Source organism: Saccopteryx leptura, chromosome 7 (genome assembly GCF_036850995.1).
Source record: "Saccopteryx leptura isolate mSacLep1 chromosome 7, mSacLep1_pri_phased_curated, whole genome shotgun sequence".
NCBI lineage: Eukaryota > Metazoa > Chordata > Mammalia > Chiroptera > Emballonuridae > Saccopteryx > Saccopteryx leptura.
This window is the reverse complement of record NC_089509.1, coordinates 16,675,808-16,700,405: the sequence shown is the minus strand read 5'-3', so window position 1 is coordinate 16,700,405 and position 24,598 is coordinate 16,675,808.

Genomic DNA, 24,598 nt, shown 5'->3' with positions numbered 1-24,598 from the left:
AGAAAATTTGAAATTGTACCAAGCATATTTTCTGATCATAAAGCCTTGAAACTAGAATTCAACTGCAAAAAAGAGGGGGAAAAACCCACAAAAATGTGGAAACTAAACAACATACTTCTAAAAAATGAATGGGTCAAAGAAGAAATAAGCGCAGAGATCAAAAGATATATACAGACAAATGAAAATGAAAATACGACATATCAGAATCTCTGGGATGCAGCAAAAGCAGTAATAAGAGGAAAGTTCATATCACTTCAGGCCTATATGAACAAACAAGAGAGAGCCGAAGTAAACCACTTAACTTCACACCTTAAGGAACTAGAAAAAAAAGAACAAAGACAACCCAAAACCAGCCGAAGAAAGGAGATAATAAAAATCAGAGCAGAAATAAATGAAATAGAGAACAGAAAAACTATAGAAAAAATCAATAAAACAAGGAGCTGGTTCTTTGAAAAGATCAACAAAATTGACAAACCCTTGGCAAGACTCACCAAGGAAAAAAGACACAGGACTCAAATAAATAAAATCCAAAATGAAAGAGGAGAGATCACCACAGACATCATAGATATACAAAGAATTATTGTAGAATACTATGAAAAATTATATGCCACCAAATACAACAATCTAGAAGAAATGGATAAATTCCTAGAACAATACAACCTTCCTAGACTGAGTCATGAAGAAGCGGAAAGCCTAAACAGACCAATCAGCAGGGAGGAAATAGAAAAAACTATTAAAAACCTCCCCAAAAATAAAAGTCCAGGCCCAGACGGTTATACTAGTGAATTCTATCAAACATTCAAAGAAGACTTGGTTCCTATTCTACTCAAAGTCTTCCAAAAAATTGAAGAAGAAGCAATACTTCCAAACACATTTTATGAGGCCAACATAACCCTCATACCAAAACCTGGCAAGGATGGCACAAAGAAAGAAAACTACAAACCAATATCTCTAATGAATACAGATGCTAAAATACTAAACAAAATACTGGCAAACCGAATACAACAACATATTAAAAAAATAATACATCATGATCAAGTGGGATTCATCCCAGAATCTCAAGGATGGTTCAACATACGCAAAACGGTTAACGTAATACACCATATCAACAAAACAAAGAACAAAAACCACATGATCTTATCAATAGATGCAGAAAAGGCTTTTGATAAAATACAACACAATTTTATGTTTAAGACTCTCAACAAAATGGGTATAGAAGGAAAATATCTCAACATGATAAAGGCCATATATGATAAACCATCAGCCAACATCATATTAAACGGCATAAAACTGAGGACTTTCTACCTTAAATCAGGAACAAGACAGGGTTGTCCACTCTCTCCACTCTTATTTAACGTGGTGCTAGAAGTTCTGGCCAGAGCAATCAGACAAGACAAAGAAATAAAAGGCATCCATATCGGAAAAGAAGAAGTAAAGGTATCACTTTTTGCTGATGATATGATCCTATACATCGAAAACCCGAAGGACTCCACAAAAAGATTACTAGAAACAATAAACCAATACAGTAAGGTCGCAGGATACAAAATTAACATACAAAAGTCCATAGCCTTTCTATATGCCAACAATGAAATATTAGAAAACGAACTAAAAAAAATAATCCCCTTCACGATTGCAACAAAAAAAATAAAATACCTAGGAATAAACATAACAAAGAATGTAAAGGACCTATATAATGAAAACTACAAGACATTATTAAGAGAAATAGAAAAAGACACAATGAGATGGAAAAATATTCCTTGTTCTTGGATAGGAAGAATAAATATAATTAAAATGGCCATATTACCCAAAGCAATATATAAATTTAATGCAATTCCCATCAAAATTCCTTTGAGATTCATCAGATTTATATGGAACTATAAAAAACCCCGAATAGCCAAAACAATCCTAAGGAAAAAGAATGAAGCTGGGGGCATTACAATACCTGACTTTAAACTATATTATAGGGCCACGATAATCAAAACAGCATGGTATTGGCAGAAAAATAGACACTCAGACCAATGGAACAGAATAGAAAGCCCAAAAATAAAACCACATATATATGGTCAAATAATCTTTGATAAAGGGGCCAACAACACACAATGGAGAAAAGAAAGCCTCTTCAACAAACGGTGCTGGGAAAACTGGAAAGCCACATGCTAAAGAATGAAACTCGACTACAGCCTGTCCCTGTGTACTAAAATTAATTCAAAATGGATCAAAGACCTAAATATAAGACCTGAAACAATAAAGTACATAGAAGAAGACATAGGTACTAAACTCATGGACCTGGGTTTTAAAGAACATTTTATGAACTTGACTCCAATGGCAAGAGAAGTGAAGGCAAAGATAAATGAATGGGACTACATCAGAATAAAAAGTTTTTGCTCAGCAAGAGAAACTGATATCAAAATAAACAGACAGCCAACTAAATGGGAAATGATATTTTCAAACAACAGCTCAGATAAGGGCCTAATATCCAAAATTTACAAAGAACTCATAAAACTCAACAACAAACAAACAATCCAATAAAAAAATGGGAAGAGGACATGAACAGACACTTCTCCCAGGAAGAAATACAAATGGCCAACAGATATATGAAAAGATGCTCAGCTTCATTAGTTATTAGAGAAATGCAAATCAAAACTACAATGAGATACCACCTCGCACCTGTTAGATTAGCTATTATCAACAAGACGGGTAATAGCAAATGTTGGAGAGGCTGCGGAGAAAAGGGAACTCTCATCCACTGTTGGTGGGACTGTAAAGTAGTACAACCATTATGGAGAAAAGTATGGTGGTTCCTCAAAAAACTGCAAATAGAACTACCTTATTACCCAGCAATCCCTCTACTGGGTATATACCCCAAAACCTCAGAAACATTGATACGTAAAGACACATGTAGCCCCATGTTCATTGCAGCACTGTTCACGGTGGCCAAGACATGGAAACAACCAAAAAGCCCTTCAATAGAAGACTGGATAAAGAAGATGTGGCACATATACACTATGGAATACTACTCAGCCATAAGAAATGATGACATCAGATCATTTACAGCAAAATGGTGGGATCTTGATAACATTATACGGAATGAAATAAGTAAATCAGAAAAAACCAAGAACTACATGATTCCATACATTGGTGGAACATAAAAACGAGACTAAGAGACATGGACAAGAGTGTGGTGGTTACCAGGGGTGGGGGGAGGGAGAACATGGGAGGGAGGGAGGGAGAGAGTTAGGGGGAGGGGGAGGGGCACAGAGAACTAGATAGAGGGAGGCGGAGGACAATCTGACTTTGGGTGAGGGGTATGCAACATAATTTAATGACAAAATAACCTAGACATGTTTTCTTTGAATATATGTACCCTGATTTATTAATGTCATCCCATTATCATTAATAAAAATTTATTAAAAAAAAAAAAAGTAAGCCTGTTCAGGCCACAAGAAAATAAAATGGCTAATATTGCTAGATGTAGGATGACTACCTCTTCTGTGGCATTGTGAAGTAAAAGCAGGCATCATCTTGTAAGATCTGATAAGGAATGGGTCAAAACTTTAAAAATGATGAAGAAAACTAGTTCATAGAATGAACTTACATCCAAGTTTAGTAAAGAAACCCTAACCCCAAATGTATACTTTTCCTTGAAGTACTAACTATTGGTAATGCAAAGCAACCATAATTATTAAAACATATAAATTAATGCTTTTTAATTTTTGTTTTAATTACTTATTTGATTATGTATGGTAATGCAGCAGTACATGTATATAATTCATACATTAACATTTTAAATGTGTAATTTAGAGATTAAATTTTTTTTAAGTTTAAAAAATGTTTATATATATATTTATTTAAACTTTTACTATGGAAGTAGTCAATCAGATAAGAGCAGATCTGGAGATGACTTGTTATAGAAGTCTGCAAGCTTATTGCACATTGCCCTAAAACTCAGCAGAAAGGAATTCTGGAACCGAATGAGAAGCCCTGTTCTCACCCATGAGGGTAAGGGATCAGTGAAGGCATCACAGGCCAAAACAGAAGTCCAGTTAAAGTTGGAAGCTCCCTTTATATTTTTCAAGAAGCCAAAGATTAATTATACACATATTTATTTAGTGTAGAACTTTTCAGACCTTTCAAACATTACTAGGTGGTGAGAATCCTTAAGAGCTCAGCGTTCAGCATTCCCCCAACAATCACGGAATGCTGTATGCCCATACACGCGTGTGTGCATGTGTGTGTGTGTGTGTGTGTGTGTGTGTGTGTGTGTGTGTATGCAGAAACTCAAGGGACTATCACTTTATAGCACTGAGTTCTGAGGAAACACTGAGGTAGACAATCATTTCTTTTCTTACATTTCATTTGCAAACAATATCAACAGGCCCTTCATACTTTGTCATGAGCCTTTTCCTCTTTGACGCTCAGGTTTTTCAAAAATTAGAGACAGTGTTATTTAAAGCCATTCATGTAAATTTTGGGCAAAAAAGTCCTAAGGAAGTATTTAGGAGGATGGTTTGTATTTAAGTGCAGGTATTAGCTCTAAGTTTTAAGGGGTAGTTGGTTTTCTATCATTTAATTTGAAAGGACTGGACACTCACTCCGCGTGGGTGGCATGGCCCCATGAAAGACAACATCTTTTGCTAGTAGCCATGACTAAAGTATGTTACAGTTAGCTCCTGTGGTGGCAGAAAAATGGCCCCCAAAATGTCTGCTTCCTAATTCCCAGAACCTGTGTGTATGTTATTTTACACAGCAAAAGTATCTTACAGGTATGATTACATTAAACTTTCAGATGGGATAATTACCATGACTTTTTGGAGTGCACAGGTATCTGGTGTGGTTACCAGTGTAATCACAGCAGTTTTTAAAAGTGAGAAAGAAGGAAAATGTCACTGTAAGATCCTGACAGCTGGAAGGAGGCAGAAGAAGAGAGGGAAGATGTGACTGTGGCAGGGACACAGCACTGCTGCTTTAGAGACGGAAGGGGCCACACACCAAGGCAGGGAGCAGCGTCCAGAGGCTGGGAAAGGCAGGGAATGGTTTCTCTCTAGGGCAGTAAAAACAGACAGATGGAGAGACGCAGCCCTACCAGCACCTTGACTTCAGGGGGAAGCATGACAGGTGTCCAACCCGCAGACCTGTGAGATAATACATTGGTGTTAAGCCACTGTGTTTGTGGTCATTTGTTATGGCCCCACTAGGAAACTAATGCAGCCTTATAGAAAGGCTTGTCTGTCTTTTCTCTTTCTCTGGGGTAGCCGGAACATGCCTTGGTTCTTGTAGTTTGGCACCTGCTGAAGACATTTCTGACCTCTCCTGACCCAGTGCTCAGGGTCCCAGAGCTACCGGAATGGCTCCTCTCCTGGAGGGGCAGAAGCTGAGACTGCTGCTTTGCCCTGAGAGGGTCCTCTTGGCTCCTCTGCACAAGATTCAGAGAAGACAAAAGGAAGCATTAATACTTGTTTAATTTTTCTACTGTGTCTGGAAAATTTTTCCCTTTCAGGAAGAGGAAAAGGAAAATGATCTTTAACCAGATTAAAACTGATTCTGCATAATTATCCTCAGGGTTCAATCTATCTATATTATCAATGTGCATAAATCAATGTTTTCCCTACTCTCCACTTCCTGAGATCTGATATTTCAGTAGTTGTGTGTGTGCCTGTCTGTGTTTGTGTGAATTAGCCAGATAATCATGTCAGATCACTCCTTATTTCTCAAGACTAAACAGACACAGCCTTAAGGTGACATGTACACTCCACTTATATACTCTAAATGCTTTATTAATAATGTATTTTCTTACTCCAGGTTAAGGAATTGCCCTATTCTTCATGGTAACTTTTGTTAGAGGTAATAACTGTAGTTAGTGCAGAGAGAGCTGCCATAGCCTTTCAAAAATTATATACCTGAATATCTGATTAAGATCAGTAGTTTAATAATTCATTACACTCTTCTTAACTGCCCGAATGTAAATGTGTGTTGCTGTTCATATTGTTATTTTCAGCTCAACTGTGAACATTTTCTATATTGGAGTTTGAATCGATATTTCATAAAAACCTTAAGAATTGAAAAATTTCTCAGACACATTGATTTACTGTTATTGGCTTTTTCTTTTTGATCATATTTATGTAAATTAAAACATTGTTCTCTGATTTTAAAGGTTAAGTGTATGTGGGAATTAAATTGGTTCAGTACCAGTGTGTTTGGAGAAAAAGATTTGGAAAGTTTCTGGAATATGGCAAAATAATATTTTTACCTCGACTCTTTCTTTGAGCTATTCTTATCTTTCAGCTACCCATCTTTGCATCACAGATTTGAACCATTCAAAATAAGCATCTACCAGACCACAAAGTGTTTACAATTCTTCCTTGAGCTGACATCTATTATAAACATCATATTATAACAATGTCACACAAAAGCTTTTTATGTGACACAGATAGCACCAGTATCATAAAGGTGAATAGTGTGCGTTATTGCTTTTGAATGAAAGCTTGTCTCTGAGCCTGATGCTATATACTAAATAATAATGATAATAACAGTGTACCTGCTGGCATTGCAAACCAAAATACAAGTATCTTGTTATAGTATTTTCTGTTCAGGTAGTATTTTCTGTTCTAGGGTACCTTTTCCTTCTGTAATCTGCATACAAATGGGAGAGATATTGGTTTGTTCTGATAACTTGCTTGGGATATACAATAGGGCTAAACCAATTATCTTTTTGGCTTGCTTATTTTAGAAAACCTGCAGATATATGCATTACATGAGGGAGTGTTTTACCAGGACAAACACAGTTCTGATCAATAGAATTCGATCAAGAGGACTCCCCCCCCCAAAAAAAAAAATTCATTGGTTCAAAAAACCTCACATTCTGGCCCAACCCTTGGAAGTGCTAAAGCACTACAAAAAAGATTAAAAAAAAATACTTCTAGCCCCCAAATTGTGGCCAAACGGGAGCTGAGAAAGGTCTCTCGGGGAGGGAGTTGTTTTGGAGAAGGCTCCATCAGCACTTTCCCCAGAAACAGCAACAAGTGTGGCGCTTCCTCCTCCTGCATTAACACTCTTCAGATGTCTCGGCCTCCCTCCTCAGAAGCAGCAGTTATTGTCTCCTCCTCCATGCCTTTCAACCTAGGTCTTCCGTGATGCTCCTTCCATCTCCCCTTATATTGAACCTCATCTCATCAAATTCATCTCCCTCCACTACTCTTTGGATTTTGAGGAATGATAATAGTAAACCAAATTTAAAAAAGACACAAGCATTAGATAGGGTGTCAAATACCACCACTTTTTGTTAGTAAAGCAGGATTGGGGAGTTGTGATTTAACAACAAAATCCCCTTTTTCCTCATCACTTCAAGATACAAGATCCTATCCTGGTGGGTTAGTTTTCAAATTAGAAGAGGAAAGAGCAGAGAGGGGAAGGAGCATGGCCTTTGACTCACAGGTTTCAAGGGAGAGAGCTAAAGAGAGCCTAAGACAAACATAAATAATGATCCATCTCCTAAGAACAAGTGAAAGGGAGGAATAGAAGGAGTTTAACTTAATTAAAATTATTTCTAAAAAGTTAAAAATAGAACTACCATATGATTCAGCAGTCCCACTGCTGGGTATATAATTGAAGGAAACAATATCACTATGTTGAAGAGATATCTGCACCCCCATATTCACTGTAGCATTATTTATGATAGCCAAGACATGGAAATAAATGTGCATCACAGATGAATGGATAATGAAAATGTGATATATATCTATATAGATACATAGATATAAATGGAATACTATTCAGCCATAACAGAAGGGAATCCTGTCATTTTTTTTTCCTGTATTTTTCTGAAGTGAGAAGCGGGGAGGCAGAGAGACAGACTGCCGCATGTGCCCAACTGGGATCCACCCAGTAAGCCCACCAGGGGGTGATGCTCTGCCTATCTGGAGTGTCGCTCCGTTGCAACCCGAGCCATTCTAGCGCCTGAGGTGGAGGCCATGGAGCCATCCTCAGTGCCCGGGCCAACTTTGCTCCAATGGAGCCTCGGTTGTGGGAGGGGAAGAGAGAGAGAGGAAGGAGAGGGGGAGGGGTGGAGAAACGGATGGGTGCTTCTGTGTGCTCTGGCCAGGAATCGAACCTGGAACTTCCACATGCTGGGCCAACACTCTACCACTGAGCCAACCGGCCAGGGCTGGGAATCCTGTCAATTTTAACAGTATAGTTGGACCCTGAGGATATTGTGTTAAGTGAAATTAGAGAATGACAGACACTGTATGACCTCACTTACGTGTGAAATTTAAAAACACAATACACATATACACACAAACTCAGAAAAAAAAAAATAGGTCAGATTTCCTGGTCAGGAAACCTTTGTTTTAGAGGCTGACACTATTTCTTTCCTTCCAAGTTTATTTTGCTATACCAATATTCTTTCAAAAATAGTAGTTTGAAGCAATACTTGCTAGAAAAATGTACAAACATCAGGAAGAATTGCCTTTCAACGCAAGGAACTCATAGGATAATAACACCTAGCAAGGGTAGATTTTAATTCAACCATATTAATAATTACATTAAATGTGGCTAGATTAAAAAAAAACAGTTAAAAAACAGAGATTGTTAGATTGGCTAGCAAATCAAAACTCAACTATGCTATCTAACAGAAACCCACTTTAGAAACATTGATGCATTAAAAATGAAAGAATAGAAGAAGATGTGCTATGCAGATACCAACATATATAATGGTTGGAGTAGCTATATTAACCAAACAAAGTAGGCTTTAGACAAGGGACATTATCAGGGATAATGAGGGATGTTGCAAAATGATAAAAGAGTTGGCTGTACAAGAAGACAGTAGTCATATATGTGAATGCACATAGCCACACAGCTTCAAAATATATACAGGAAAAACTGATAGAGAAATTGACAAATTCACAAATGTAGTTGGAGATCTCAACACTGAGTGAGTAGAGATTTCAACATTGAGTGTTCAAGCCGACAGAAAATTAGTAAAAATATAGGTGACCAAATGACTATATCAGCCATCTTGACCTATTGTTATTTATAAAATATTTCACCCAACCTCACTATGCAATTTTTCAAGAGCACATAAAATTTTCACCAATATAGACTGCATTTGAGGCCATAGCAGACCTTAACACATTTGAAGTCATATGAAATATGGTCTTTGACCATTACAGAATTGAACTAGAAATCAACAACAAAACATTTTGAAAATTCTAAACTATTTGGAAATTTAACACATTTATAAATGACAAATATGTTAAAGAAGAAATCTCACTAGAAGTTTAAAAATATTTAAAATTAAAATACACATATTAAAATTTGTGAGATGCAGCTAAATCAGTACTTAGAGGAAAATTATACTATTTTGTGCTTATATTAGAAAAGAATAAAGATCACCAATTGGTAATCTAAGCTTCACAATTAAGAAATTAGAAAAAGAGGGAAAAATAACCCCAAAACAAGCAGAAGCAACAAAATGATAAATATTGTACAAGAGCAGAAAGCAATAAAATTGAAAACAGATAAACAATAAAGAAAAATTTATGAAACCCAAAGTTGATTCTTTGGGGAAAAACAACAACAACACAACAAAATAGAATTAATAAGTCTCTAGGCAGCCTAGCCAAGAAAACAAAAAATATATAAATTACAGTTTTTCAAATTTTCTTTAAGTACAGAGTTATATCAAATGATAAGGTTTAAAAAGATATAAAACTATTCTCTAATCATAAAAGATGACTTATTTATTTAGTAAAAATTTCCTGAACTAAATTGAACTGGATGTCCTGGTAGCATGAAGCAAAGATTAAGATCAGATTGTAAATTGTTTGGAATTTTCCAAGTTTGTTGCCCAAAATCTTAAATACTATTTGTGAATTGAGGCTTTTGCCTACACTATCATTTTTAAAAGTCAATATTAGATTATTTAAAATGATAATTTAAAAAATATCTCATAAGAATATTAAAGTTATATATTTGAATTTTGATCTTAACTAGAAAAACTGGTAATGATTTAATGTAGGGACTCTTAAAAATTAGTTGGGAGTGCCCTTTAAGAAATGAGTACTGGTGTATTGTTGGGAGCTCATCTCACTTAGCAAGCTTTGCAAAATATGCTGTTGACCTGGGTGGGGTGGGTAGATGTCTTGAATGATTATGTAGGGAGAGTTCAATTCCAATTCTGGTTTATTACCTGGAATTTACATTGCTATGCTCTAATAAATACCACCTTTTCACATTACCTTTATACATTATAACTGCTTACATGATCATCATAGTTATGTCTGAATTTATCCTTATTTTACCCATCAAAGTAAAATTATTGCTTGTAAAAGAACTCTATTTCCAATGTCTACAAGGTCCTCCTGTACAGAACAGGTGCAGGCAAATACAAAACCTTGGTCCTGCTTAGTGTTTTTTTGTATTGAGTTTTACTGAGAGAAGCACATGTTACTTTAACCTTTTCCTACTGTGCCCAGCCATGAGGAATTCCCTGCAGCTGCCCTGAACGTGTTTTGTTCTTCCCCTGTGGGGTCCCTTTCTCCACAACTTCTGTTTTTCTGTCCCTTGGGGGTTGGTCTTGCATGCATTTTTCTTTTTTTTTTTTTCTTTTTCATTTTTCTTAAGCTGGAAACAGGGAGAGACAGTCAGACAGACTCCCGCATGCGCCCGACCGGGATCCACCCGGCACACCCACCAGGGGCGGTGCTCTGCCCCCCAGGGGGTGATGCTCTGCCCATCCTGGGCGTCGCCATATTGCGACCAGAGCCACTCTAGCGCCTGAGGCAGAGGCCACAGAGCCATCCCCAGCGCCCGGGCCATCTTTGCTCCAATGGAGCCTTGGCTGCGGGAGGGGAAGAGAGAGACAGAGAGGAAAGCGCGGCGGAGGGGTGGAGAAGCAAATGGGCGCTTCTCCTATGTGCCCTGGCCGGGAATTGAACCCGGGTCCTCCGCACGCTAGGCCGACGCTCTACCGCTGAGCCAACCGGCCAGGGCTTTTGAGCCAACCGGCCAGGGCTGCATTTTTCTCTTCCTCTATTTACTCTCAAGCTTTATCATTTTACTTTTGACTTTGGCTTTGTTCCTTCAAACATTTTGCTTTCATTTGACAAGTTCTCTAGGGGTAAAAGAAAAAAAAATCCTGGAATGTAGTTATCAAAAATAGATGTTGAATTCCCTGGATTGAGCTATTAGATTAATTAGTGTTAAGATTTTGGGTCTTGACCAAAAACCCCTGTGTTTGAAAAGAAATTGCCTGAGCTGTATTTAATACTGTTTTGCCCTCAAAATATTTGTTTCTAAAATGGGAAGTGGAATTTTCCATATAGGGCATTCTGCTTCTCCATCAGTAGTCTGTGAGTTAGTTTCACTTGTTTTTAGTTGGGTTTAATGCAGCTTCTAGCTAGACAAACAGAGGTTTTTTGACCCAACTATAGTACTAGACTGATGGAAATCTAAAGGCTCATGTAAATTCAGCCTTTGTGCTTCACTCTATTATTTTACTGATGCCAGCTTTATCAGGAGACTGGGAAGTGCTTGGGAGGCTAGAGATAGAGGGAGAGGAGGTGGTCAATAGGAAGGTGGAAGACATCGTGAGATGCCACTCCAACACTTTTTACAATATCTGACCTCACCTGAGCCCCTAGGTAAATCATTCTCAGTGTGTTTGATATCACAGCCCATGCTCAGAGATGAACGCACACACACACATTCACAGGCAGATACATGAAACACAATTTCATAAAACAGTGTCCTTCCCCATTCCTGATCCAGGCTGATATTTTTTTCTTCTGTCCTTTGAAATGCTGGTCACAAATGACTAAATTGATTTCACAAGCCACTGATATGTGGCAGCCCGCAGTCTGTATGGCCCTGTTGTAGAGGTTGTGACTATTTATGCATTTCTGTGAATAAGTTCTCACATTTTATTATTTTTCAATAAGCTTTTTTTTATTGTGTTCTTTTTTTCGTTTCCAGTAGTGGCCAGTACTCTTTGTCAAATGGATCCTGACTTCTCATGGCCCAGTTAGAGGCTTGGAGATGTAAATAAAGGGAAGACTGAAACTGAAAGCCCAGGGCTTAAATGGCAGAAGAGTAAATGCAGAGACCATACTTGTTGGGAACAAATGAGAGATTATGTGACAATGAGGAGGAAGGGATGAAAAAACTGGTAACCACAGTCAGAATCTAAGCGTTTAATATAAGCAGAGACCACCTTCTGTTCAGTAATGTGCATGAGTTTACAGAAAATAAATATTTAGATTTTATCTACTGCAGGTACATTGTATGGAAGGAGCTATTGGCAGCCCCTCCATCAATGGGAGAGTGAAGAAGTCTAAGAATTTAATTGGATCCACCCTTGAACAACAGGAGATGATGCTATTAAAGGTTAAGGTCACTTCTGAGGAATAACCTCACCCCTACCCTAATCAAAAAAAGCCAGGCAGCTCTCTTTTACATAATAGAGGGACTTCTGACTCTCTGGGGAGGCCTTAGCACTTTACTTCTGGAGAAGGAACTTTGTTTTACTCTTGCAAAAGCCATCTGTACTGAGTGATTCTCCACTATGGGTGCCACAGAGAATCACAGGTGAGCTTTTTAAAAATACTGACTCAGATCAGCCACCAGGATGACTATGCTCTAAGGGAAGAGAAACGAAATGCTTGCAGAGCATTGGCATAAAGAAATGACAAAAATGGAGAAGTGAACTGAGGGCCCACAATACTGGCTTGGACTTGACCCTTCTTCCCACCCCACTCTCTCTCAGTTCTGAGAAAGTTGGGAGGTAGAAGGTGTTAGGACTGTCTAGCTGTAGCTCTGGGAAGCTCAGCCTTTTTACTCAAAGTGTGGTCCACACACCAACACAATCAGCATCCCCTGTGGGCTGGTCAGAAGGGGTGAAGCTGATGACAGCAGCCTTGGATGTTGCTGAGCGTAGAAGGAAGAACCACTTCCTATAAGGGTATGTTTCAGAATAGAACGACTTAAGAAAGCAGGTTAGATAGTGCCTTTTCTCATCCCCGTATAACTAAGGAAAAGAGGAAATTATCCAACATTTGACTTTCTCAGATAAAACTCAGTATAAACACACTGGTAATGAAATTTCTAAATCACATGAAATGAAAAGTCAGAGGGTTATTGGCTACCTGTAATGCACTGTAGGTTTTATAAGGTCCGGAAGTTTTGTACATTTTATTCATTGCTATCTCTCCAATACCCACATTGTTATCATTCCCTCACATGCATACAGACACTCACACACATATGTACAGGCAGACTGTATACCAGTTTGGACAGGATAGGCTGTGTTGCAATGACAACACCCACTGCCTTCTCCTTCACATACAAGTTCAACACAGTTCTGCAGAGGAGTTGTGCTCATCGTAAATACCCAAGGACCCAGGGCAATGGAAGTTTCATCTCCACGTGGGCTTCCCAGGCACCATGGCAGAGGGAAATCAGCTGTGAAAGGCTTCACCAGAAAATGATATCATACTCATCCTCACATTTCTTTGGACAAAGCAAGTCACATGGTTACACCAAACCTCAGAGAGGGCAGGGAAGTGCAACCATACCATGCATCCAGAAGAAATAGAAGGAGAAATATTTGGTGAACCACACTAGTGACCACCAGTATCAAACAGGATGTCTGAATCAAATTCTACAGTAACACAGATGAAACAATAACTTTCTTAATTAAGTAAACAAATATAACCTTCAAAACACTTTCAAATGTAGGGCTGTTCAAAGAAATTAGAATTGTTTTTTACATAGATGTGTTAATTTAAAAAAATTTGCATATTAATTTTTTTTCTTTTTTTTTAATTTTTTTCCCCATTTTTCTGAAGCTGGAAACAGGGAGAGACAGTCAGACAGACTCCCGCATGCGCCCGACCGGGATCCACCCGGCACGCCCACCAGGGGGCGACGCTCTGCCCACCAGGGGGCGATGCTCTGCCCATCCTGGGCGTCGCCATATTGCGACCAGAGCCACTCTAGCGCCTGAGGCAGAGGCCACAGAGCCATCCCCAGCGCCCGGGCCATCTTTGCTCCAATGGAGCCTCGGCTGCGGGAGGGGAAGAGAGAGACAGAGAGGAAAGTGCGGCGGAGGGGTGGAGAAGCAAATGGGCGCTTCTCCTGTGTGCCCTGGCCGGGAATTGAACCCAGGTCCTCCGCACACTAGGCCGACGCTCTACCGCTGAGCCAACCGGCCAGGGCTTTAATTTTTAATATAAGAAAATATTCTCAATATCAGAAACAGACCATGTGTTTCTCTGTTCTTTTTCTTGTTTTACTCCCTCCTTGCAAGGAATGTTCCCCTTCTTCATTTCTTCAGGCATTTGATGGATTCCTGTGATATAATCATAGGAATGTGGGCTGGATCTTAGGATGTTGGGAAGGTTCATAGCTGATGAATGATTTAGAGTTGTTTGGATGGTCTCCAGTAGTGTGCAAAAATTTTCTCTCTCCTTTAACAATTTTTATCTGGGATTTGGATGAAGATATGGAAGGCATATTTTCAGATGACATGAAATTGATTGGGCTAAGTTGTATGTTGGCTGAAAAAAATCAGAATCCAGAAGGATATTCTACAAGAAAGATTAGAAAAACCACAGGATAAACTTAACAACAGGCAAATGAAATCCTTACTTCCAGATAAAAAGAAATGACAGTGCCTGACCAGGCGGTCGTGCAGTGGATAGAACGTCAGACTGGGATGCCGAGGACCCAGGTTCGAGACCCTGAGGTCACCAGCTTGAGCTCGGGCTCATCTGGTTTGAGCAAAGCTCACCAGCTTGAACCCAAGGTCGCTGGCTTGAGCAAGAGGTTACTCGGTCTGCTGAAGGCCCACAGTCAAGGCACATATGAGAAAGCAATCAATGAATAACTAAAGTGTCGCAATGCGCAAATAAAACCTAATGATTGATGCTTCTCATCTCTCCATTCCTGTCTGTCTGTCCCTGTCTATCCCTCTCTGTGCCTCTGTAAAAAAAAAAAAAATGACAGTTATAAAAATACTTTATATATTTACATATCACTTTATTCTAGGTAACCATCAAGATATATGGAATAAAATAAGGTGAGTTAAATTAAAAGATGAATAAAGGTAACAAAAATTAGGGCAAAGAAAGAACCAAGAAAGGAAGTAACGATCACCTATCATGATGATGTATGTAGGATGGGAAAGTGCATAGAAATGAGATTGATAGAGTGTTCAGGATGATTGTGGTGAAAACAGAGTTCAGCATGACCCAGGATGGAGTCAGGACAGGAATGGCAAGAAGAGGTCTGCTTAGGTTTTAGTTCTGACAAGTGGATCTTGGAGCAGTGTAAAAATAGGGCTTCTGAGCCAGGCTCTAGCAGGAATGGATTTGGTCAAATAGCAGTCATTAGTGGAGATGGGAAGGGATGGCATTTGTGTTGGGATATGATAGTCCCAGGCCAGATTCCTCAATTTGGCATTAGAAAATGTGCACAGTCAGAAAAGCAGATGTCAAGGCAAAATGATCGGGAATGAGAACTTAGCTATTAGGATTTAAGTGGCAGCTATAGCAGCAGGCTCATTCAACCCTCTCCTACTGCATGGAACCCATCGTGGACTCCCTTTTAGAGGACCTGCAGCCTACCTCAGAGGTCTAGAGAGAGTTTGGTGATGATAGAATAGCTTTGAATGGTTTGCCTTGAAAAGTCAGACCCCACCATGCGAATCTACTTTGGAATATCCTGCATTGTCGGAGAATCCTTGTTATGTTGCCTTCTGCTCTCATTCTGCATCCTGGAGCCTCTGGTCCGCCATCGGTGCTACCACAGTATTGCTCAAGACAGTATGGGGGATGTGTCTTTTGTAAATTGCCAACTCAAAGGTTTTCCCTTTCCACCACCAGCTGACACCCCAGGAGTGCAAAAGACAGATATTTTCTGCACTGTGCGTTCTGAGATTATGTTAACCATATTTGGGGAGGCCGTTTTCTTTCCAAATGTAGCACTTGGGAGAGATTTAATTGGAGCAGATAGCATGAGATGAAGGTGTACCAGTTAGCTTTTGTTACGTAAGATGTCACCAAAATCCAGTGTCCTCAAACAACAAACATTTCTTATTTCTCAGGATTCTGTGGCCTAGGTTCCCATTTCTTGTGGTCTTGCAATGCTCAGCTAATCTTGGTGACCAATCATCCGGTGACTTGGCTGTGGCTAAGGGTCTAGGATGGACTCCCTCACATGTCTGGTTGTGGGCTTGATAACATTTGTGTGACACTTGGCCATGCAAGGTTCCAAGAGCAGCAGGAGAAGACAAGTTCCAATGCACAAGCACTTTTCCAGTATCTGCTTGTAGAGGATTTGCTATTGTCCCATTGGCCAAAGCAAGTCACAGTGGCTCAGCCCAAATTCAAAGGGTGAAGATAACAGATAACAGACTTCACCCTTCGATTGAATGGGAAGTGCTGACTCCACCAGTCCCACTCAGAAGCAGCTGCTCAGTCACATTGCAGAGAGGCTTCCTTGACGCCATGTTTGCAGTCTGCTGTGGAAGGCAACACCTGCGTACACACACTGAGCAGCCAAGTCAATCCTTGCAGATCATCCAAGTATTTTAAAATTGGAACTGGAACCCCACTTTCCCACTGAAACACTTTCAGAGATGTGTTCGGTCCCTTATGGAAGCTTTATTCCGGGAAACCAGACTGCCATTATATGGTCATGTTGGAAATTGGGTTCTGAACATTCAATTTACAAAAGCCCCTTAAAAATACAATCTGCTCGTAATTTGGGGATCTGCCTGTCTTGCTGGCAGAAATCAGCTTGCAGCAATGAGCTAGTGCTCTTCTTTTTTAAAGGAAAATTCATTCTGCACTCTGACAGTAAGAATTCCTTTCTGAGGTGGATGCAGATGATAACCTCCCGATTTGAGTTTGAAGTTCGCACTATTTCATTTTTGGCTGGTTATAGTCAGAACTGCTATTTTCATTGTAGAGCCAAATGATTATTTATACTTCTCTTGGATCATTCTTTATATACCATTAGCAGTGACATGCAAAGCACGAGAGACTGAATATTTACATCCAGAATTCTGAAGTGAATATTCTCCCTTTGGCAGATACAGTTGCTCAGGGCTCTAAGGCCCGGTAATAAAGAACCATATGTCATTTCTGGATTGTAAGTTGCCACAGCAATGGCTTTCAAGCAGATGAAGCTCTAAATCTCCCTGCTTCTCGCTGTGTGTTGGAGAGTGGCTGGGGGTTGGTTAGGTATTGCCTGTTGAAGAACCCTGGAAGATGATAAAGAAACATCATTCTTTTTCCCCCTAATGACTAACCCCTCAGAGAGTTTATAAATGGAGTGCTGTTACAACCTGCATGGCATGATTCAGGGGTCAGTGCAAGAAGTATTTCTTAGATATTTTGGGATATTCTTGCTCTGAGATTGTCCTGTTGATCTACGGAGCAAAAAGCATGTTTCTTGGCCTCAGTCAGCTTGCATACTAAGCAGGGTGTAAGAGAGAAGTGTGCATAATTGTAGCTGCATACAGAATATGCTGAGTCCCAAAAAGAATGCAAAGAAGGGGATATGAAGGTCAAGTGATGGAAGGCAATGGTATTGTTCAACTTATATTCATAGTACTTATCACATGGTGTTTAATCTTTAATTTTCTTGTCCCATTGAAGACAGAGCTGAGTATCCCTCAGTTTTATCTCTACTGCCTCTCAAAGTGCCTGCTACCCAGTAGACCAGATGTCAGTGAATATTTTCAAATGAATAAATGAATGAATGCATTGATTCACTTGACAGGAGAAAGAAAAATTTTGTGGGTGTGGTAAAATTTGCAGACACTTAGAAGAATGGATTTTAGAGAGAACATTTGTGATGGAAGACACAGACTGAGAAAATATTTGGAACCAGGAAAGTACAAGACATTTAGGAGAGAAATAATATAGCTTGGCTACAGTGTAGAGGACACATTTCGATCCTACAGCTTCTAAGGTGAAGCTGAGCTGTGCCTCAAGCTCTGGGAGTGCCGCTGTGCTACTCCTCCCTTCCTTAGGGGATAAGCTTCAACCCACCCACTGTAGCTTTGATTTTCTCCACAGACTTGGGCGGAGCAAGGCAGGGCAGGGACTGGATGAAGAGCCAGCAGTGATGTTAATGGTACCTGGGTCCTCAGACAGTGACCACCATCATCATCATTTTAATGAGAGTAATGGCTCCAAACTCATGAGTTCACACTAGTTGTCAGGCACTGTGTGGACAGCTTCTTAACATGACCATTTTATTTTCTCTTTCCAACAGCCCTAAGTGTTGCATTGACAAAGCCGGCAGCACATTCTGTGTGGAGAGATTTGGATATACAAAGTAGTCACATTAAAAAAAGGATTAATTTTATTTCTCCTTTATGGTCCCGAATAAGTTATATCTATTATTTGTCCATATTAAATTCATATTGATATCATATGCTACTCTTTATGATAGAAGAGAGGCAGTCAGCACAGTGGTTAAGAACATGGGCTCTGCATTTAAACCATCTAGATTAAAATCTGGCTCTGGCACGTTCTGTTTCTGTGACTGTGGGCAAGAAATTTATTCTCTCTGTGCCTTAGTTTCCTAACCTGTAAAATATAAATGATACTAGTAGAACCTACTTCATAGTGTTGTTATAAGAATTTGGTGAATTGTTATTTGCAAAAGACTGGAGGAATATTTTATAATTCTTGTCTATTATAACTGTTGCAATCTCAATTTTACAAATGGGAAACCAAGGCATGGAAAGGTTAAGAAACTTGCTCAACATCACACAGTTAACAAGCCGTGGGACCCAGCATACTGACTTCAGGCCACCAGCAGAATACTGGGAAGGAACGAGCCTTCTCATGGGTCTCTCCCCATCATACGTGCGTCTTTCCTTGTTGTATCCTGGGCACAGTCTTATTCAGATTGGCTGAGACAAGCTTAAGCAAGCTTTCCATTTCTTTTTTTGATGGTGTTGTTGGAAGAGTTTTAAAGTTGACTGCTCTAACACCAGAACCGACCCGTGGTCAGTGGAGTTCTGTTGATCACCTTCTCGGCACAAGGGGCAGAAGTCAGGGTTTCTAAGAGGTTCCTGGCAACGCTCCTGAGATCCAAGAGCTTAGAACCAATTGTAAACAGACAGATGAAAGGTAGTCACGAGAAAATCTGAGCATAAGGCATATTTTCTACGGTTTGCCACTTGCCATAGACAAAGAGGAAGCAATCCCAGTTCATTGTGGGCTGAGGTGATTGGTAGCTGTAAAGCCAGTAGCCGTGGCCACCATCACAGCCGCTTGGCCCATGCAGCTTCACTTTGATTTGGACAGACGGTAATGAAACAATGGAGCCAAGAACTGATGGGCCATTAGCTTTAATCCTAGCTTGCACCTGGCAGGCAAGAAATACACATAGTGGGAAAACACTTCCCTTTCCATTCAGGACTCCCAAAGCCACTGACTTATCTGAGTTTCCTAGAATCAAAGGTTTGTACCTCACCAGCCTCATTCACCTCTGTTCCCCATCTCCTTCTCTCTGCACAAACTCTGTACAAATTGGCTTCTCCTTCAGCACTCCACCATCTCGGCTGCTTCTCTTTTCCTCCACGTGGTCTTTCTCTGCTCTCCTCCAGCATGGGCTCCTCTGCCCCATTTTATAGTGTAGAAATCAAAACCTTTAATCCAATATACAAACAAGGAAGTTTCTGATACAAAGTCACTTATCTGAGGTGACCCTGTAAAGTCCAAGCTCTACGTTGATCAGGCGTCCCTGATCAACTTCCCCATGCAGTGGGACACTCCTGCTTATTAGCAGGGCTGGCAGCCTCTTTGAGACTACTCTTGAGGCGGCTATGAGGATGTTACTGTTAAATGCCACTGGAGGAAAGACACGACTGACACAAGTTAGTTGCAATAATCACAGGCAGTTATTACTCACAAATCCTTTTGGCGTGCCTGGGTACAGCTTAAGAGGGCCCCATCGGCGTACTCTCGGCTGTCTTTGGTCAGAGCTCAGAGTGGCATGGAGACAGTCCCCATCAATGTTGGAGTCTGGATGACTATTGCAGCACAGGGCCCCTCAGCTTTAGTACCTTTTCTGGCCAACGCCTTCTAACGGGTGTCATTATCACCTCAAACCACCTATTTGGGAGTTCCTCTCAGGGAATCCCCTCTATGTCAATCTATTGAAATGTTTACATCAAAACACTTTTTAAGATGTTCTTATTTACATTAACTTACAAAGTTAATGTAAACACCAAGCCACTTTTTCTCTAGGTATAACTTCACACACATACTAACTGGGCTCTGCTTGAAAGTCAGTCTGTTTATCACATTACAGAGTTATGGCACCAAGCCACTATATTAATTCTTATCCAAATGGCCTAACTTTATTTAATTTTAATAATTTTTAATATCATTTTAATTACTTTTATATATTCTCCATATTTTTATATTTCTATATATTTAATTACTGTAACCTTATATTTCTACAACGTTCCACCCCATGATCCCAGCAAGCTATATGCTTGCAAAACTATTTTTTATTCCTTTTTAAACATATATTGCAAATGGGATTACACACCTTCAATCCAAATACAATCAAAACAAACAGGCGTATAAGTATTATTATTTCCTTAATTCCAGTCCATATTGATGTCAAGGTATGAATACTTTGTTCAATAAAATATACTGGATTTAATAAATTCCATGTTGGTTTACATGGTTTACAACTCAGTGTTGAAAATATAGATTTTATAGTCTCTATAAAACTACATGGCTTTTCCATTGATTGCCACGTTCGTGGTGTCGGTGATCAGTTTGCGGGTGTCCACTGAGTCGTCTGCGATGTTGTCCATTGTCCTATTCCCTGAGTCCCAGTGGTCCCAGTAGGTCAGGCTGGTGTTGCAGGGTACGGAGGCCAAGTTTCTTAAATGAGAAAATCTTCCCTCGGGTGGTTTCCACCACAGGTAGGCCGAAGAAATTTATGACTAGCTGCTGTGTGATTAGTACATTAGGAAATTTAAAAGTAGTCACAATATCAGTAGCAGTAATAGCATTATTATTACTGTTAGCATTATTAGCATTATACCTAATAGTACACTGACAACCAGGATGAACCATCTCATGATCATATTGGATGATTTCATTCTGGTTTGGCCAGTTTCTGGGTTGTCTCCTATGCACTCTGTATAGGTGTTCTATTATTTCATTTTCCTCTGGCTCTGAAGCAGATTCCTCTGTATTTTATGGAGTAATGCTTTCCCTAGGGTGTTGTTTGTAATTGTGATAATCTTCAGAATTAAAAAATGCTAGGGTATCTGCATGAATTCCCTGGGATGGATTTTCTAAATCTCTGTAAATTGGCTGTCTACGCGTGTTATAAATAGTTGTCTTAGCCAAATCCAGGTAGTATTGTATATCTATAACAATCCTTGTTCTAGTGGTTCTGCGCTTGGTAGATGTTCTACCATTGATTGGGTGCCGTCAAGGGTACAATGTTATTTGCTCCCTGCAGGCCCCGGTCAGAATTTGTGGCCTAGCCTTTTCTGCCTTCAAATTCTTATTATTTTCATGCAGGAGGTACCAGGGGTATGGGTTGGTTCTGGATAATACCTATTGCTCCTCCACCAATGTGGAGCGATCAAAGCTGGACTTCCTTGTTTTTCCTTATATTGTGCCCCTATGGGCGTTTTTGGTGGTGAGGATAAATCATCTAGATCTGAATCTTCACTTTTTGGAGTTTCCTCTGTTATTGATGGCAATTCTGATTCAAAATGTAAATTGGTATTAAATGGTTCCCTAGATTGTGGCCACCCTTCTTTCATTAATTTAAATTCATGTTTTTCAAATGTTGTTGTGACAGTGGCTCATCAGAGTCCCAGTATCCTGTGAAGTCGATTCAAAATCTGGGGATTAGGGTTCTCTATTCAAAAAAAAAAAAAAAAAATTTAATCTTGTCTTTGTTTTGGTTGTTCTGGGTTCATTCATATACGAATATCTTCCCAGTGGCAATCAAACTGTCCCATTAGATATGAGTCCCATAAATACTGTCTAATTTTGTCTTTTAGTTTTGGTGGTCCTGCTGCCAGGATGTCTACTATTTGTTCTCCTACTGTTTTCTCCAGAATGTTCCGTGGTCTAAAATGCAGAGAGTATTATTATTAATTTGAGAGCAGCGGAATATCTGTGTTCCGTTGCTCAGGCAATTTCTATTGGCACACCAGGTTATATGTAGAATTATAATCGTATAAGGTACGATCATAAGGAGTACCAGGATCCAGATTAATAATTTTACTAAATTTCACATTCTCAGTCATTTGATGTAAGGTTATCTACTTTGATCTGTTGTACTTGTCCCTGTTTATTTACTGTCCACATGGTGTTGTATCCTGTGCTGCAGATTATTTCCTGTTGGGAGAGAGATGCATCATTAGGGGATTTAACTATTATTTTATTTTATAGGGTGGATTTTTCTTAATTTTAGGTACACTTCCCATTTTAATTTCTGCTTGTTCTAAATGGGGATTAATCAGTTCTTCCAGGGGACAACCTCTGTTTACTCTTGGTCTACTATTTAGGGCAAAGCATGCTTTGTTAAGTGCTTGTAAATTGTTAAATTTTCTATCTATTAATAATGTATGACATTTGGCTTTTAATAATCCATTATGTCTCTGTTATTCCTGATGCTGTTGGGTTATATGGCATATGAAAATTCCAATCTATATTATTTATAGCAGCAAAAGATTGTACTCTGCTAGCTGTAAAATGGGTCCCTTGATCTGAATCTATGATTTTAGGAGTTCCAAAGAATGTTTTCCACATATTTAATGTCTTAATTGTAGTGGCTGCTGATGGGTGTTTTGCTGCCAAGGCAAACATTATTCCTGTATGTACGTCAAACATCATACATGCATACTTTTGTTGGAAAGGCCATGGCAAGGGTCCAATAAAATCAATTTGGGCTTGAAAATTTGGTATTTGGGGTCTGTCTAACCCTGGTTGCACTGTTGTCCGGTATGTATATACATTTTTACAGGCTATACATCTATTAATGCCTTTCTTTATGTCTTATATTTTTGCCTTTAAATTTCTGTTTCTAAACCATTCTATCATTGCTGTTTGTCCTGGATGTCTTAATTGGATATGAATTTTCTTTATAAACTCTGGCGAGAAATCTAAGTATTCCTCTTGTATTTTATATTTATTCCCTTCACTTTTTAACTTGATTGTAGATATTGGGGATATTTTATATTCTCCTGTATCTTCATCTTTTTCTAACCTTAACTTTATCCCATATGTTTTTGTTGTATCCCTAATATTAATTTCTTTGCCTACCTTAATTCCTCTTGCTAACTTGTCTGCTATTTGATTCCCTAGTGTGGTTGGAGAATTATCTGTGGCATGAGCTGTTATATAGATTACATAGAGCTTTATGTGTGATGGTAATTCATCTAGTTTTTCCCAGTGTTCTCTGGACCAGAGGTCCCTTCCACTAATTTGCCAATTATTTTGTTTCCATTTTCCTGACCATTCTGTTATTCCCTTATATACTGCTATTGAATCAGTAAAAACACGTACTTTGGGTAGCCCCCTCTCCGTAGCATATTCCACTGCCAGAAGGACTCCTATTAGCTCTGCACGTTGAGCTGAGTCAGTCTTACCTTCCCTCGTGAGCGCGGTATTTGTCGCTGGATTGAAAGCTGCGGCTCTCCATTTGGTAGAGTCACCGGCTACGGGGGCTGATCCGTCTGTAAACCAGGCATTTTTCAGTGAGGGTCTATATTTATGCCCCACCGCCCCTAGATCCTTGGGCACCCTCTGGTTCTTGACAGTCTGTCTTGGGGGGTCTTTCTCCAGTCTGGAGACCTCCTCTGTGAGAAGGGCTGGTTCGCCAGTGCTCGTTATTTCTCTGGAGTTTATGTACCATTTCCATGCCAGTACTGTCTTCTCAATTTGGGTACCTGCCAATTCCTTGGTCGACATTTTAAGCCATGCTTTGAGGGGTAGTAAGGATCTGACTATTACTGTTTTTTGTCCTGTTAGTGGCTCTGTATGGTGAAGCACTGCATGTAGTACCCACATGTGTTTCTCATAGTGAATATTTATTGTGGCAGTATGGGAATCTTTGGGACAAGAAACCTACTGGTATTCTTTGTTTATCACTTGGTCCTTTTTTATATAGGCTCCAACATCCATGAGTTCCAGTGAATATTATGTCTAATGTGACTGTGTCTCCTGGTTTTGGTGCCACTAATTTTTGATGGTGCTCTAAATAGTCTTTTAACTGTCCTAAGGCTTCTTGTTGCTCTTTCTCCTATGTAAAATCTATTGCCTTCCTAGTTACTTTATATCAGGGGTCCCCAAACTATGGCCCGGGGGCCGCATGCAGCCCCCTGAGGCCATTTATCTGGCCCCCGCTGCACTTCTGGAAGGGACACCTCTTTCATTGGCGGATGCATCCTGTGCTCCTGGAGTACTGTATGTGGAGGCGCCGCAAAGCGCGGCATTACTCACATACAGTACTACTTCCGGTGATGCGGGACGCCCGTGTCACAGCTCCGGAAGCACATCATATCACTTGCTACGGCTAGCAGTGACAAACATGG